At 24.9% G+C, this 14563-nt stretch overlaps 1 protein-coding gene across 4 annotated transcripts in view; it reads right to left on the reverse strand.

The window, feature by feature from the left end:
* The window catches only part of LOC103569605 (TOX high mobility group box family member 3), a 385809-nt gene that overhangs the window by 63963 nt on the left and 307283 nt on the right, over positions 1–14563 (reverse strand). Inside the window, exon 1 of one of the 4 annotated variants that reach the window (XM_014440002.2) lies at positions 4647–5162. The exons of the other annotated variants lie outside the window; for them this stretch is intronic. The gene's annotated coding sequence lies outside the window, so the exon portion shown is untranslated. Of the gene's footprint in view, positions 1–4646; positions 5163–14563 lie in introns of those variants that run through there. 4 annotated transcript variants of the gene reach the window in all.

The following is a 14563-nucleotide window of genomic DNA, read 5'->3' on the forward strand; positions in this document are numbered from 1 at the left end:
AATACCATTAATTTAAATAAAACCAAAATTCGATTACAAAGTAAAGCAATTATAGACGAGTAATTGGAAATAAACTACACATGACATTTTGATGTATTTGTTATTTTAATAACTTTTAATGCTGAAATACGGAAATGAAATTCGTTTAGTTATAAACTGATTGGAAATCCGCTCTTACTTCTCATTGCAATTCATCTACTAAAAGTTTTGTCCTTTATTCGACAACGGCACACGAATGCATTCAACCCAAAGTTAAATTGTTCCCTATATATTCTCTTATTACTATTATCATTATTTTAAATATATATAATAATAATAATAATAATAATAATAATAATAATAATGTAGTTTATATTAAATATACAATTCTCTCTTCCTCTTTCATTTAATCTCGCACCAGCTCGTAACTTAACTTTTAATATACGACATTGATGAATGCAATTAACCCACTTTACTCTAATAAATCGGCACAATTAATTTATTAATTACTGGTTATTGACGTGAGAATAAATTAATTTCTTCAATTAATATTTATAATAATCTATTATATTGTATTAAATCATCTTCATATCCTTTTCATTTCAACATCAATTATTTTTTTTAAATAGTATATATACTATTTGTACTATAATAAATGAAATATATATTCACAAGACTGTTATTGATTTATTTCATTACGTATTAATAATTTAGTCTTTATCATGATTTATGTTAATTATATGTCACATAATATAAACTTAATATTTCCGTTAATAATAACAATATATACTTCATACATTTATTCATACAAATGTCAATTAGAATATGAACAATACTTTAATAAAAATTTTCAAATTAATTTAACTAATTCCAAGTTAAAAATAATAATCAATGTTTAATTTACTTTTGTATGAGAAAATTAAAATATAATATTTAATTCATTTATTTGTTAATTAAACTGAATTCAATTCACACAAAAGATACACATACATATATAATAAATGTATGATTAATTAAAATTTATATATTTTATGCAGTAGTCTGGAATCGCAAACGTTTGATATTCGTTCAATTGAATCAATTCAATTAAATGGTTTATGGAGTGTGCATTACGTTTTATTGAACTATAACAGAGAGATTCAAAGATAATACTAATTATATACGGTTTCTTCTATTATATTTTATATTTAAAAACCCTCATTTATTTGTGGTTCTATTTCAGTTAAATTAATTTCGTGAAATTTTTAAAATATTTCCACTATCATTCAAGTGCATTTGTTTTCATTAATAGAACTGTTCTAAGTATATATCGATATTTAATTTATATAACAAGCAAAATAGAAAAAAAAAATTAAGTTTAAAACTTTTTTAATTATGTTCAATTTATTTTTATTTTTTACTTTAGATTAGATAAAAAAAAATAATAACCCGGAAGAAAAGTATTAATAGGGTCCTTAAAGAATAAACGAGTCAGGTAATATCTTTTTTCTTTTTATTAACGATGGCAAGCAATCTGACAATGAATGATGGAACAAAACGTTGGGAAAGAAACAAAACTGATTTCTCTCTTTATTATATCTTTTTTCGATACTATTTTTATCTTTGTTCTCTTAAATTATATTATTTTATATATATGTAGAATAAACTACAACTCACGAAGACGATAAATGTAATAAGTACTTTTTTTTACTCCCTTACGAGATATTACTACACAAAAAAAAAAGATTTCTTGGCACAAGAAAAATTTTTCTCACTCCAAGAAAATTTTTATTTTCAATTCATAATGCAGAAAATTTCTTAGAGCAAGTAAAAATTTTTTGAGCCAAAAAATCTTTTTTTCTCTGAGTATTTTTTTCGGAGTTCAACACAAATAACATTTTTTTTATTTATTTAATAAATAAACACAAAATTATTATATATACTTATAAATTTGAAATAATTAATGAAGCAGATTTTTGAATAGTTTTTTTAAAATTGAAAAATATGAGGGAAGTATTTCAAAAGGTTTAACAAAAGAAAAAAAATGAAAAATGAAGGTAAAATTTAAAATCTAACGATAAAATTAAAAAAAATTACGAACAGATGTTTATACCTGACCCAGACGACGGTCGAATTTAATGAATACCCACTGAAGTATTTTTTAAAACTTAAACAACCGAGGGAATAAAACAAACTTTAAAGATAACCGGTATTTTTTATTTCCACTAGAAAATTAGGTCTGCCGTGCGGTTTACGACATTTTTTTTTTTTTTTAATTTTTTTAATGTACTTACAGTGTAGTGGAAAATCTACAAGATAGTAATAAAAAATTTTTTTTTCCGACGGTTCGTTGTTAAAATTTTTAACGGCATTAAAAACTATAAATAAAATAAAAATGAAAAATATCAGCGAAGAATAAAAATAAACGACTGAATATAAAATATAAAATTAAAGTTTTTGAAGGGTAATGAATTTTTCGGAAATTCATGACAGGTGAGTTAGTCAATCAATGACAAAGTCAAAAAAAAAAAGAAAAAATAAAGATAAATGACAAAGAAAACGCGAATAAAAAATGTATTACGGAAGAGATATATTGAAGCGTTTGTCATCGGTTTGTTGGAAAAACTGTGGTGTCAACGTTACAAACGATACTTTGCCACGATACGACAATATATATTTACATATATATGTGTATAAATATATACAACAACTAAACTCATCAATCTATTGATCTAAATCACCGGACGTGATCAATCCTAATGACTTTCCAAGGACGAAATTCTCATAAAATATATTATTTTTTAGGTAATATTTCCATAGGTGTTACAACGGATGAATATAAAAACAAAAAAAAAATAAATAAATAATATAATAAAAAGTAACGATGTAAAACCGGCAAGTAAAAAAAAAAGTTTTAAATGCATGAGTTGTGGATCCACGTTAATTCCTGGTGAATTTGATAAGCCACTCGATTACGATTTCCATTTTAGATAACACAGTATAAAAGCTTTTCATTTTATTATATACCAAAGTGTGTTTTTGGCTAACAGTCTTTACCCATGTATCGAGTTATTAAATAAGAAAACTTAACTGCCGCGATTAAAAAATAATTAAAAAACTGTTTAATTACTTTTATATCTCTTGAAAGAATTTAATATAGTAAATAAAAATAAAATAAATATTAAATCAGATATAGATGTATCTAAATTGCTGATCGTAAATGGAAATTAATTAATGATCGTTGATTAATCATCTTGTAATAAATATGTAATCATCTCGTCTATCTAATTTTTTTTTTAATCATTGACATGTTTTCAGTTTCTTTTTATTTTGTATTGCGTATGTAAATGTCTATGTTAAATAATGGGTTTCTTTAATTTTTTTTTTTTTCAATTTCAGTGATTAAATGTTAGATTTTTTTTTAATTTTGCCTGTCTGTAAGAATTTTTTGTTCAATTCTAAAATTTAATTATACTTGAATAAATAATTAAATTTAGAATAAAAAATTTATTCAATAAAGTTAATGACTAGTAATTTGAAATGTAAATTAAATGTCTATATTGACAATAGAAAGTATCTTTTTAATTACAAGAATAGATGTAATTTGTTTTTACTTTATTTATCCTATGAAAATATATTTATATTTAATGAACCATTAATTATTTTTTAATTATTAATTACTAATAATATTACTTTATTTTTATTTTTTTTTTTTCAATTAAAATTAATTAAATGAAGGAAATTTTTATGAAATTTACACGGTAGAAAATAACAAACGTCAACAATTATTTTATTTTTATAAATTAATTGCATATTATTTAAAAATAAATACAAATTTAGGAAAATTTATCGCAGATACTCATTCAATTTTTTTGATTGATATTTATTTTTACTTGAAAATAAATAAATTGCTAGTTATCTGCTGCTTTCACTATCGTAATTAAACACAAAAAATTTTTAACTTTTATTTTTAAATTATGTTAAGATTTTTATTCGAATATTTTAAGAGTATGAATTCCAAGAAGAATTAACGGCTTTAAAAATACTAACAATTGAAAATTTAAATGAAATATCAAAATAAAAATCAAATATTATTTTCATGTAATTCCAAGAAAAAAAAATTTTTTTTAATATGCATAGTAATTTAAAATAAAATATTTAATTCTGACGATAGAAAATATTCTCAACAATTTTCGTAGCTGTTCAAACAAAATAAAACGATTTACTGAACAAACAACACGATTTTATGATTTTTTTTCTGATAATAAAAAAAAAATTGAATAGGCTTCAGACACAGAAAACTTTTTATTATTTTAAAGCTTTTTGGCTTCAATTCATTATTGCAGTAACAATGCTCCAGCCATTGGTTTTTTTAAATTTTCATTTCCATTTGTATTCATCTCACGTATTAAAAACTACGTTAGAACTGCAGAAGATGGCGCCAGGATTCGCAAAATTTGACGAGACTATTTTATAACTAAACTAAACTCCAATAATTTTTTTTCACAAAACTTGTGAATAAATTCGTTAACAAATAAATAAATCAATAAAGTAATTGATTTTAAAAAAACTAATCAATTCAAATCTATAATTTTAATTAAACTTATTTTTTCTTTTATAAAGACACTGATATTTCACAATCAATCGTAATAATTTAAAAATAAATAAAAGTCATTTCCGAGACTTACCGGCTCAGCCGGGTACGTTGATAAGATGGAATCCAGTTTAGCACCGTTACACTGTCACCATAAAGTAATTAAATATTTAATTATTAAAACCAATAACCAATAGTTATTTATTATCTTAATCACTTGTGCGTTTAAATAACGCTAATCCGTGCGTGGCACTACACAACAGTCACTTGTTTTTGAACAAATAATTATTTCCTCAATATCCTCAATAGTGTATTTGATGAAAAGTTATATTAAATTCACTTTTATTTTTTTTTTAAATAAATATATATGCAAATATTGATAAACGTGAGTATATTAAAAACTATTCAATTCAGTATACTTGACTGATAATAATTATTAAATAATATTGATAATAATAAATAATAGTACGGTTATTTAATGTTTATTTAAATTGAGTAATGAAGAATGAAGATAAAATTATTTGAACGAGAGTAAAACGTGGTTATGTTACAACACGAGCTCGTGGTATTGGAATAAACGTAATTGAACGACGCGCGCTCCTCGTGGCGGTCGGCGCGGGAATGACTGGAGGGACGCGTCCAAGACTTACCTATGGTGGGGATACATAATTTTTATGGTGGGGATTTTATAGTTTTAAGTGGGGGATGAGTCGTCAGAGAGGTAGAAATTAATGTTTTGGTGGGATGGAAGGAAAATTTGATGCTGTATCTATTAAACATGACAACATGACATTTTATTTGTTTTATCTTTTAATAAAAATTTCTTTTTTTTTTTTTATTTTTATTGCGTAATGTTAGGGCAGAGATACCGTTTTTGGTCACCTCTAAACAGTTTTAGACACTTGTAAAATTTAAATGAAATAAGTTTTAAAATACGCAATGATATGATTAATTTTTTAGATATTTTCAATAATATTATTATCACACTATTACGATGAAAATTTCTGAAATTTTTTTTTATTAATTAAAATAAAGTATTAAATATCCAAAATTGAAGCAGTGGCCACAAGTGTTACTTCTACCCCATTTTTACTTTCGGCTTCAAATAATAAGTAGTAATCGAAAGACAGGCGACCAATAAATAAATTTTGAATAATTAAATTATGTCATTTCATTATAGTAGAAATCAATAATTTGTTGAATATATTTTAAAATATAATAAATAGTATGATATTTATGACAGTATGAGAAATATGTCTGCCAATTATTTAAATAATTTACCCCATCGTTCTTTTTAAATTCATTTTTTTTTTTTTTTTTTTTTTTTATTATCTGTCATCAGTATTTGCTTTTAAGCAGACATTTATCATGGACGTTAAATATCATAGATCAGTTAAAGTAAAAAATTTACCATTGTTTTTTTTTGCTTTTATTTATTTTTTTTTTTTTCAACTAATAATATTTTTTCGTGTTTAGAAACAAAAGTTCTAGGGAAAATCGAAAAAATTCATGATTCTAGAAGATTATCATTAGCGATATTATAATTTTATAAGATAGATCCACGAATTTGGTATCAGTTTAAAAGTTCAGCAATACAAATGAGAAAGTTGTAATTAATCCCCTCATATTTTTTAATATTTTAATCTGCTTCGTTATGAATATATATAATTTTTTTTTATTTTAATTGTTTGAGAAATACATTTCTATAACAATGTTTATGAATATATATATATTGTAATTTGAATTGAATATAATTAATAACTAATTATTGTGCTGTCTTTTTATCAGTTTTATTAATTTTACGTTTTTATAATATGGATTAGTTAGCGAAATACAAGTTTTTTTTTTATAGCACTTGTGTTAAAAAAAAAGATTTAATTTAAAAAAAAAATTTATGCATACATATATATATATATTTATATATACGTAAATGATACTACGACGTATTTTTTTTATGATCAAAATAGATAAATCAAATGATCAAGATAAAGTTGATAAATTTTTCCTTTGAATTTGCACGTGAATTGAAGTAATTGGTAGTGACTTCTCGGTATTATAAATAGACTAAATAATTATCATGAAAGACAATTGAATAATATATTCATATTTGCTTTTTTTCAAACATGTAATTTAATAATTATGATGTAAAGTTAAATAACCACGATATGACTGATAACTTAGTTTTTTTTTTTAACTCTGAAATTTTTTTAGTATAATTAATGATAATTATCAGTAATTATGGAATGTTACAGAGACTAAAATTTTTTTCAACTTTAAAAGTTGACGTAATTCCGTCTTGAGTTTAATTATCCCTGATGAATTAAAAATAAATTAAAACTTCTCATGATTTAATTGAATTATATATGAATTCTGAAGTGACTTACGGTGTATTATTAATTATTTTAAAAGTTTATATAAATTACATTTATTAATCTGATTGTGAAGGGTCGTTAAACGATGAGAAAGAAAGACGTTGAAAAGTGGATATAAATTTGACAGGCATGAGGGATTATCCTGATTGTCAGATTGACAACTGTTACGAGTCATGACGGAGGGGTCGTATCCTTTATAGACCTTTTTTTATAAAACATCAGTCGAATTATTATTATTTTTATTGTTATTATTGAGGAAGAAAAAAATTTATATACAACTATAGACATATTTTATAGACTGTGACAAGTGAATGCAAATACGTCTTCTCCATATGGTCTGTTCTACACATCATACATAATATTATTATTTTCAAAATTTCATTTTGTAATATCTGAGGGGGGAAGGGGTACAATAGACTGAGCTGTTTGGGTAAAAAATTTGTAAATTTGAAATCAGCTGACAATTTTTTTTCTAATAATTTATTAACAATTTTGCTTAAACAGGTTCATGATTTTTTTTTTCAGGGAATTCTACACGGAAAAAAAATGCTTGTTGCTGCAACATACCTGCCTTCTGTTGCAGCAACAGGAATTTTTTTTCCGTGTACACACTTATTTTATTACTTATTGATGGAGTTGTTTGTTGGAATAAAATAATTTGGCAACTTCTGTACACAGAAAAAAAAAATCATGAAAAAAAAAATCTGAAAGACGGTTGACCCTGAGAGCCAGCTTTAAAACTTCCCGCTGTTTTTGAGTTCCTTGAGCTCAATATGCATTGTCCGAAAAAAATGGAGTAAATTTTTATTTTTTTAATTTTTCATCGCCGATAGTCTTCAAATTAATTATCAGATTTTGGTTGTTAAAGCGGAATTCGACGCAGGTTCTTAGTTTTAACACGCTATAACTTTATTAGGATCAATCAAACTCGTTATTTTTGAGTTTATTAGAAAAAAAAAAAACACTTTTTTTAAATTTTTTTGATGCGACTTATAGAGCTTTCGAATTGACTAGATTTTGGAATTAATCCATGGAATATGATATAAATTATTTTAAAAAAACATTTTTCCTCGAACCTCGAATAATTTGAAACGTACTGTATCGATCAAGCGCAATTTTTTACATAGGAATTAATACTCTCTAAAAATGAATCAGTGAAATTCACTTCAAATCAGTAAATATTCATTGGGAACCAGCTATAAGTATACCACTGGTTGAATTAGTGGTATACTTATAGCTGTAGAAATAGTGACTATCCACTGATTCGCAAGAATTTCACTAATTCATTTTTAGAGAGTAAGCCGCTTCGAATGCCACCTTAAAGATCTAAATCGGTTTATCCATTCAAAAGTAATAGAATATTTACATATATACGTACATACGCACACATATACATACACTCAACCATAATCTCGAAAATAGCCAGAATAGAGTCCTATAGGACCTATATATATTTTGAAAATCGGACCGAAACTAATAACTTTTCTTTTTTTTTGAAAATTTTCAATTTTTTTAGCGGGAATTTAAAAATGACGAAGGCAATTTTTTCGCAGGTTGATAATTTCGTTTCTCTTTTTCAGATTGTATTGATTTATTTATTTTGTTTTGATAAAAAAACTAAATTTAAATGTAATTTTAAATAAAGAAAACTGTATTGTCTTTTCAATCACGAATAAAATCAATAAGATTATTTAAAAATGATAATACAAATAAAATAAGCTTTTAGTTTTATTAAAAATAAATAAACAAGTTTTAAATAAAAAAATTATGGCAAGTTTCCAAGATAAAATGAGATATGTTTAAATAGACTAAAAGAAAATAAAATAAAAATAAATATACGTTAGCTTTAAAGAAAATGATATTTATACACAATAATCAACGAGTTAAATTTCGTCAGATTTATAAAGCGATAACATAAAATATATATGATTCATTAACTTATCGCTTAAGCATTGCTGCTTTAGATGATGATACTGCTTTATATAAATATATTAAGATGACATGAATTATGTCTACACTAATTACGTTAACCCAGATAACAAGTTTTCCGGTAGTATTAGGGTAATAAAAATAAAAATAAAATACTAAGCCGAAACTCTTTGGATAACACGCGTAAAAAGGGGTAAGAGAGCGAATAAAAAAAATAAAGTGAGAATAGATTGGCCAAGAGGATTAGTCGTGTTTCATAATTAATGTCGGTTCTATACTGTGCTAATCCAACGAGTAAAGTGAACTCTCAAGAAAGAAATAAAAGTAAAAGCAAAGGAAAAAAAAATTTTTCAAACAACTTTTCATCTAGAGGGTACATATATTTTACCCTACACACTATAGTCAACAGCTCGCGGCAACTAATTTCAAAACTTGTATATATATATATCTTTACTTATACTTACGTGGTGCAAGTTTTGTTGCACTACAAACTTCATTAACGTTATTTGCTAAGATTTTGTGATGAAATGTTTTATCACTAAATTTTAAGATTATTTAAATTTATTTCAATAATATTTTAGTCGCCGTATTCTTATTAAATATGTATCATTATCTAATCTGTATAATAGAAACATAAATTATGAAATCAAATTGAAAGCTTTTTAGTGATAAGAAATAGTATTAAATTGAATTGATAAATTTAATTAAGAATTAATAAAAAAATTTATTATAAATGTAAATGTTTGATAATAAGAGAGTTTATCGTTGTTTTATGAGGAAATAAGTAGGACATGAAGAGAATATGGTAGAGTGGGAGAGAATAAGAGATTTTAAGTAATAATGGATTGGTGGGGGTAAAGGAAATAAAGATGAGAAGATGTGAAGGAAGTACAGATAGAGGAGGAGAAGTATGAAGAATATGAGGAAAAAGAAGAAATAAATTTATATATACATATATAACGGGGTAACTCAACGTTATTACGTTTCCACGTGGACGTCATGGGAGGGCTCTAATTTTAGAAGTATTCAAATTTATTTAAATCCAATTTCCTCGGGTTCCATATTAAATCCCTTGTGTCGTGGTTTCCACCCCTCATGTTCCTTTTCCTTCGGCTCTTCAATTCTCCACCTCTTTCTCTTTCTTTAGTTATTTTATTATCACACTCTCTCAGTTACTCTTTATTCATTCATTTACTTTCTGGGCAATACTTTTATACGTTTCCACCACACTGAATTTGTTTTCATTTTTGCATTCATAAACTATCCAACTGTAATATCTCAACCAATATTTTCTTTTATATTATCATCAATAATAATAATTCTCTTCTTTTTTTTTTAATTAATAAAAAAAAATACATCCACTGTAGAAAAATAATATTTCATAATAGAAGTAAATAAAATCAATTTATTAATAAAAAAAAGTATAGAATAAATTTCTTTATTCGTTAAAATAATTTATTTTTATTTTTTTTCCAGGATTCATTTAAATAAATTAGAAACATTTAACAGTAATAATATAGTTATAACAAGACATTAATTAAGTGTGCATGAGACAACACATAGCATAACTCTAATTGCTAATTTTACGTCGAATAATAATGAAACGATGTTTTCATGAAGTTATAGTCTGTGGTAGGGGATTAGTATTATTTTTACGCATCGTAATTAAAGTTAATCATAAGTAAAAGATGTATCATAATAATAAACAATATATTTTTTAGAGGGCGTTTTACTCATTGGATTATTAATATTGACGTCGGTCTTTTTTTATTAATTTAATTCAATATAACACAAAATATGTATATGATATATTTTATTGTAATGTTTTTGTTAATAATTTATTTGTAATACTATTTAATCATTTTATTTAGTGGATCTATTTATTATTAAATACATTGCTAATGTACTCCATTCAAATCAAGCCAATCAACTCTTGCAGTGTTTACTGATGCGTGCATTGTAAATTAAAAAATAGATAAATTATCTTAATTGGTTAGACTTCAGAGATTACCTGATCTTAATTGCGCGACTCGATAAAACATTCAAGCAGTTTCAAATCTTAAAAGTGTATTTAAAGATATTTATAATATATATATTTTTTTTAGTGTTAATCTGCTTTGAAGTTACATCACTACTACTGTCAATCAATGTCTCGAGATCAAGTTAATGTAAATTTAAAAATCTTGGATTATACAACAATTTAAAAAAGGCAATTCGGCAACCGAAATGGAAGTAGATTTCTCATTATTTGATTATTTCATCCTTTCAAATAAACATTAATAACAAAATAATTTTTTTTTTTTAACATTCTCGAATATTCTCAAGGTTATACAACAAAAATTTTTAAGTTACATGCAATAAAATTTAAGAATTGAAATTAAAAAATTGAAAAAATTATCGGAATGATAAGTTGAATCGCAAAAATTGAAGTTAAAGAAAAAAAAATTATCTACGAAAAAGTATTCTGTGTTCTTTACTATAGAATCAATTATGATAGATCTAACTGTCATACTTGAAATCAGTAATATACACTGTAAATAAAACCAAATTGAATATAGACACTTGAATTGAAAGATTAGGATTTTATAAGTGTTACACAGAAATAATATAAATTCAATCAGTTTTATAAATTTACTAAAAAATACAGTAGTTAGATTTCTATAAATTGTATTGAAAGTAGGAGAACCAATGCAATAGCAAAATTTCATTTAATGAGTGGTAAGATATGAAATTTCATTGATCTAGGCACATAAATAGGCATGAAAATGAAAGCTTATTTGAAGAGCTTTCAGGTGAATTTGATAGAAAGTCGATAAGTTATAGCATTCAAAAAATATCTAAGAAAGAGTAAGTAAGAATATGAATTTTTGACATTGTAAAAATTTTGAAATGCTATAACTTCTAAGCTAATTGACCGATCAAGCTCATTTTTCGAACTCGATCAAGGTAATCACTCACAAAATACGTATACCAAGTTTCAAGGAGATCGGTTTGAAATTGTGGCTATAATCAAAGTGAAAACATAAAACTATTTATTATAATATTTTATGAATGTTTAAAACTATTTATCTATTAGATAAAATGGTTAAACCAATGAGTTGTATAGTGAAAATTGATGACAATCGAATGAGCTTTCACATAGAACAAACTAAAATGAGCTATCTCTTTCTCTTTAAAAGTTACATCCAGTTAAATTAGTAAATCAATTTTTTTTTGAAAATTTTACAAAATTTAAATTAACCATAACCTCTAAACTTATTGGCCGAATTGGCTCATCTTCGAACTCATCCAAGGTAATCGTCCATAGAATAAGTATACTAAGTTTCATCGAGATCGGTATAGAATTGTGGACGCTATCGTTGGAGAACCGCGCGTTATATTATATATATATATATACATATATAAACTTTTGAACCAAATGTATTTTCTGATTCAGCTCGTCGAGCTGAGTTAAGAGGTAGCAAAATTTTTCGAAAATTCCATTATGAGGACAAATACCCTAGTAGAAATGAAATCGAGTTTTTGTCTAGTAACTGGCCAGTTTTACTAAACTTAAACCAGAAACTGGCCAGTGGGATATCGAGTTTTTGTCAAGTAACTGGCCAGTTTTACTAAAGATCCAAGAGAAACATGGCGGCTTTGAAAAAACTGTCACTTCAAAATTTTAGGTTTTGAGGTTATTAAAATTATCAGTTCCTCGGAAAAATAAAACGATTTTCTGAAAAATACCCAGACAAATTAAAAATTAATTCAAATTAATGTATCTTTCTCCAAATTACTCCAAAAATTTATATGCGATAGATAAATCTAACCTGAAGCATAGATTTATATAGATCAATAAATAAATATTGACCCGCATTTACAGACATTAAAAATTAATTAATTTAAATAAATAAATTGTAACTTATAATAAAAATAATGATTGACAAACAAAATTATTATAAAATTTATTTATTGAGCCTTTCATTGACTTAAAAAATCGAAGTTTAATTTCTGAATGTTAAACTATATAGCCGGCAACATCATTATATTTTAAAAATAAATGTAATCATTAAATCGTACTTTAAAAAATGAACTATAATTAAACTTTTATTATTAATAATGTATAATATTTTTAATTTTTAATTATTCCTTTTTTCGACTTCCTCCTCCCCAGTTTTTAATAATTCGTCTAAATGACAATTTACAATATTTGTTTCCATTGCCCATAGTCGCAATTCACTTATTGTATTCATTTTTTTCATTGATTCCATTTTTTAATGTGTATATTATTAATTATTTATTATAAAATTATTCACATATTAACGTACACATTAAAAAATAGAGGTTAAACAGAAAAAAAATAAACACACACATACACATTAGTACAGAAAATATATTAGTGTGACCAATGTGTACGCCTTAGTTGTAGGTGGCGGGATTTCTAGTTTTTAGCCGAGATCGCTGGCCAGTTACTGGTCTGAAATCGAGTAAAGTCTAGATTATTTCTACTAGGGTACATTAGTTAGATTTCTATGAAATTTACTAAAAAAGTAAATTTTTTTTTAAATTTTATTTTTTCTGTGAGTTTGTGAAAGTACTTTGACCTTGGGAAATTAAAAAGAGAAAAAAAGTAGACAGTGTATAATATAGAGGATGGGAAAAGTGTCGATTGCAATGGAGAGATAACAATCCCCTCAGGTATATAACCCTCTCCTTGAGATAGCGAATAAATGCCTTACAGTATGCTGATAATACTCGTTTATATCTTTAATGTATTTTTCACATTATATTTTTATTAGTTTTCAAAAGTCGTAGCATTTTATATATTAAAAAAAAAACAACACTTTAATGATACTCAAGTAATTACCATAATTATGGGCTATAATTTATAAATATGAGTGAAACATTTATAAAATGTGTAACGATAATTAAAAAGAAATATTTACTTGAATTATAGGTCATTTTTAAATTTTTTTTTTCTTTTAATTCAGTGAGCTTTACTTTTATTTCTTTAAAATTCTCATGGTAAATTGATTGGATGTAATTGGCGGCGTGTTTCTAAATCGCAGAACGACGCAAATACTCGTTAGTCCGGAATTTATGCAGAGGTTTTCAATGAAATTCATGTGTGTCCTGGCTACCGAGTTCGTTGGGATTGATTTACATCTCAATTATATTCAATAGTGAGATGTTTCATATGATAATGTTATTACAACTTGATAATTAATTAATTGATTATAATTCTACGCGTTATACTGATAAGAAAGTACTCGTTAGAATAACTGTTAATATAAACCTCTTAAGTATTTTACGAGTTATACAAATTAATTTATTGTAATTAAATTATAATTCCGAATCTTTATTTTAATTAAAAGTTAATAATAATATTAAGTATAATTAAAATCGCAGGGAGGCGGGCAAACAAAACATTAGAATCTGTATTGATTTAAACACACTGATAAAAAAGTTGACTTGATTCAAGAGCGAAAATCTTAAACCAAGAATTCCATTTTGAAGAAAATGATTTTTTTGAAGCAAGAGAATAAATTCTTGAGCCAAGAAATTATTCTTGGATCAAGTAAATTTCTCTTGATTCATGAATTTTTTATCTTGCTTCAAGAAAATTATTTTCTTCAAAATGGAATTCTTGGTTTGAGATTTTTTCTTTTGAATCAAGTCAACTTTTTTATCAGGGCAGTTTGTATTACTAATAGTTACATGAGATTGA

This window comes from Microplitis demolitor, chromosome 3, assembly GCF_026212275.2.
Source record: "Microplitis demolitor isolate Queensland-Clemson2020A chromosome 3, iyMicDemo2.1a, whole genome shotgun sequence".
NCBI lineage: Eukaryota > Metazoa > Arthropoda > Insecta > Hymenoptera > Braconidae > Microplitis > Microplitis demolitor.